The sequence below is a fragment of the Pteronotus mesoamericanus genome, unplaced genomic scaffold (assembly GCF_021234165.1).
Source record: "Pteronotus mesoamericanus isolate MK-2021 breed Mesoamerican mustached bat unplaced genomic scaffold, CSHL_Meso_final scaffold_651, whole genome shotgun sequence".
NCBI classification, from domain to species: Eukaryota; Metazoa; Chordata; class Mammalia; order Chiroptera; family Mormoopidae; genus Pteronotus; species Pteronotus mesoamericanus.
The window spans coordinates 25667871-25672211 of NW_026555325.1; positions in this window are offsets into that span (position 1 = coordinate 25667871).

The window sequence follows — 4341 nt, forward strand, 5'->3', positions numbered from 1 at the left end:
TGCTCTTTTGAATGAACTTGGACTTATAGGCAAAAGATAAGATATCTAGGAAATGTGAAAATAGGATAAATAAGTAACCCACAATTTGGGCAAGGAAGCAAAGAAAAAGGAATTTTGAAATTGAATCATGGAAAGGAAGAGTAATTTATTGACTATCTTTTTGAAGCCATAAACTATGTTAACCTCATGTTATTACCCGCTTTGTTAAACCTCACAGCTTATGAGCTTCTAGGTATCTTCCCCATTATAAAGAAGAGAAAATTTAGGCTCATAAAGATTAAATATCTCATCCAAGGTCATGCAGCTACTAACTGTCAGAAGCAGAATTTGAACCTAACTCTAAGCCACAGTTCTTTCTCTCACATCACCAATCATTTAGTTCCTAGCTTGGTCCATATGCCAACCAAACTTGAGAGATGTTGAAGTTGGAGAAAATCAACCTACCTTTGTTTCATGTGAATGAATATGATCTGTAGTTTCATTACAGGTGTTCTTTCCACCAAGTATAAACATAGAAAACTTGGATGCTACGTCAATTACCTATTGAAAATTGGAATATCTTTCCCTAAATAATCAGCAGTATTACGATCAGCTACATTAGTGGGCCTAAATATCTTAACGTCATTCATTCACATTGAAAAGTTTAGATATTGCTTTTTTTTGAAAATAAGAAGACATACCTTATGGTAATTTTAAAACACCAGGGAGAATTTTGTAAACCTTTATTAAGAATTTACCTAATCTGATTTCATTTATGGATGTTGATATAAATGCCCATTCAGTCACTTTCTGTTTTCACAATATTGACAGTTATGACAAAACCTTTCATAAAGTATGCCCTGGTGGAAACACTCAAAAATGATAAAAACCCGAATACTCAGCTATTGTGAATTTTTATAGAGACTGGGGAAAAATATATTTTATGCCTTAGTTTCCTTAATGTCTCTTGAAAAAAAGAAGGACTTTAATTACACATGAGATAAAAGGAGACAGATATTGTCCAATAATTGTTTTTCAATTTCTGAAAAATGGTTGTGTTTTGAAAAGGTTCATTGTATTCCTTTATGTTCATCACTAATGGCAATACAACCTCAGAAGAATAATCCAGAGTACAGTGGGTATTTATTCAATATGTTTCTCTCAGTATGTTATACTATTTCAGTAGTCTACATGCTTTAAAATACTCATTACATTAAATAATTAGCAGCATAAATACCTTACACAACTAATTCTTATTCTATATTTTAAAGGTGAAGAGCATAATGCACAATTATTTCTGTTATGATCCAAATTAAAATCTTTTGCTTTAAAACAAGGCCAAATAACAAAGCCTCCCTTACTGCTTGTGCTCTATAGTATAACATCTCTTGATTACTCTGACAGAGTTCCAGTCACAGGTTGTGAGTCAGAAAGAGGATTTTCAATGTCCAGCAGCTAAATGTGTCAGCCATGACATTTCTGAAAGTTCTATTTTTATATACACAGAGAAGGAAAAATCACTTCTTTGTATCTGTCCTTTGCAAAATTCTCAGTTTAACTCTAGCTTTAGATATGTACAATAGTGAATGCTTTCTTAGTTAACATGACAAACTACTAACATTTTAAATGAAAATAATGCATGTAATAAAAATAATCTACACAATTTTGTCTCTTCTACATTCTTATTCCCTTCCAGTCATAAAGCCTGTTAAAATGCAACTGAAATAATGCAAAATACAATTCAAATCTCACTATTGTCCTAATCCCCTTTTTCCTATTTTTATACAGCTTATCTAAAAATGTTAAAATGTAACTTGCTTGAGTTATAATATATGTGAATTAAGAGTCGGTATTGTTTGGAAGCTCCTTTTAATTGGCCTACAGGGAGGTTTTCTGTATATATTGAAATGATTGTATGTCTGAATTACAACAAACCTACCTTTAAACTTCTTTTCTGTTTAAATACAAATTAGCGGCAAACCATTTTAATACTTCTTAGAGTAGGCTTTATTGCTAAAATTATTGGTTTGGCAGTGTTGGCATAAATGGAAATTTCTGATTGGCTGTCATATCAATGTCAGTGAAGCTCAGGAAGTGCATGGCTCTGGCTGTTTTCCTTATTTTTATTTATAAATTCTGTTTCATAAAAGCAATAAGATGCTTCAGGCCTTGCAGTTCTGGGGGATTATTGCACTTGTCAGGTGGTAAAAATCACTGGTCCCCCTGCCTTATGCCTCGAAACACCACTAGAGGCATGTAATCACTGAGAAATGCAATTTCTGGAAATTCTTAATGCTTTATTATGACATATCTAACTTCTAAAATAAATGATTTATTTTGAAGGCTGGAGGTGACATAAAAGTGTTACTGTAGGCAGCTGTCAGTCAGAACACGGGCCTGGACTCCAACCGTCTCCATGGGATGTGCAGTGCAGTGTCCATCGCTGGAGCGGGGCTGAGGGCTGCAGCGTCTCCAGGCTTCCTGATGGTGGAAACTGCAGGATCCACCTCCCCCATCCCGTAGACAGTCAGAGAGCGCGGGGAGTCTCTCCATTGGCTAAAAAGGCACAGAGTGAAATTCTTACACTCAGTTAACCAAAAGCTAGAAAGATGAATGAATAGGACCCGCCAAAAGCTAGAAAGATGAGTGAACAGGGCCCACGAGGGCCAAAAGCTAGAAAGAATTGAAGGCTTGAACAGGAAAAGGACTTTTTTTAAGTATATTTTATTGATTATGCTATTACAGTTGTCCCATTTTTTCCTCTCCTTTCTGTCCCATACCTCCATTCTCTCCAGCATCCCCTCACTTAGTTCATGTCCATGGGTCGTACATGTAAGTTCTTTGGCTTCTCCATTTCCTACACTGTTCTTAACCTCCCCCTGTCTATTTTGTACCTACCACGTATGCTGCTTATTCCCTGTACCTTTTCCCCCATTCTCCCCTTCCTGCCCACTGCTGATAGCCCTCCATGTGATCTCCATTTCTGTGATTCTATTCTTGTTCTAGTTGTTTGCTTAGTTTGTTTTTGTTTCTTCTTAGGTTCAGTTGTTGATAGTTATGAGTTTGTTGTCACTTTACTCTTCAGAGTTTTGATCTTCTTCTTTTTCTTAGATAAAACCCTTTAACATTTCATATAGAAAGGGCTTGATGATGATGAACTCCTTTGATTTTGCATTATCTGGGAAGCACTTTACCTATTCTAAATGATAGCTTTGCTGGATAGAGTAATCTTGAATGTAGGTCCTTGCTTTGCATGACTTTGAATACTTCTTCCCAGCCCCTTCTGGCCTGCAAGGTTTTTTGTTTGTTTTTTTTTTTTTTTGAGACATTAGCTAATAGTCTTATGGGAACTCCTTTGTAGGTAATTCTCTCCTTTTCTCTTGCTGCTTTTAAGATTCTCTCTTTATCTTTAATCTTGGGTGATTTAATAATAATGTGTCTTAGTGTGTTCCTCTTTGGGTCCAACGTGTTTTGGGACTCTCTGCTTCCTGGACTTATATGCCTGTTTTCTTCACCAGATTGGGGAATTTTTCCTTCATTATTTTTTCAAGTAAGTTTTCAATTTCTCGTTCTTTCTCTTCTCCTTCTGACACCTCTATGATTTGGATGTTAGAATGTTTAAAGTTCTCCCAGCGGTTCCCAAGCCTCTCCTCATTTTTTTGAATTCTTGGGAAAAGGATGGTCTTTGGCAGAGGAGTCCACAGTTCTCCCAGGTCAAAGCACCTGAATAAACCTCTTTCTTTTTGCACCAGCACCTTTCTCATGAGTCAGACTTTCACTGCGGCAGGCAGCCAAACCCAAGGTTTCAGTTACAAGAGTGTTCAGTCAATAGGCAAGGGATGGAGAAGAAAACATAATGTTCATCATGAAAGCAGAGAGAAATGGCCAAGCAGTAGCTGTCTTACAATGAGTCTTGAAGGATATAAAAACTAGAATAAAGTATATTTTATATTAAAGTTGAGAAGCTGTCTATGACTGGCCAACATATTTCTATATTATTAGAGATTGTTTTATCATATTCTTTTTTTTCTTCCTAACAAAGGGACGTTAATGTATTTATACACTAAAACATACATGGCATATATTGCAATAATAAATGTATGCAGGTTACATTTGGAAGAAATGTAATTTACTCACACTGACAAAAGACTACACGCTATTTTTTTCTATTAAAATATCTTATTTGACATAATCAGTATAACATTACAACTTTAAAATATTGAAAAGTATACTTGTGAAAATTATAAGCAGCATGATTTTTAAAGCAAAAAGAATGTAAAATTTAGACAAATTATACAACAGTGGATAGAGTTTTAAACTTGAGGATTAAATTTCTATTTCAAAATAATTGTTTTGAAGTAA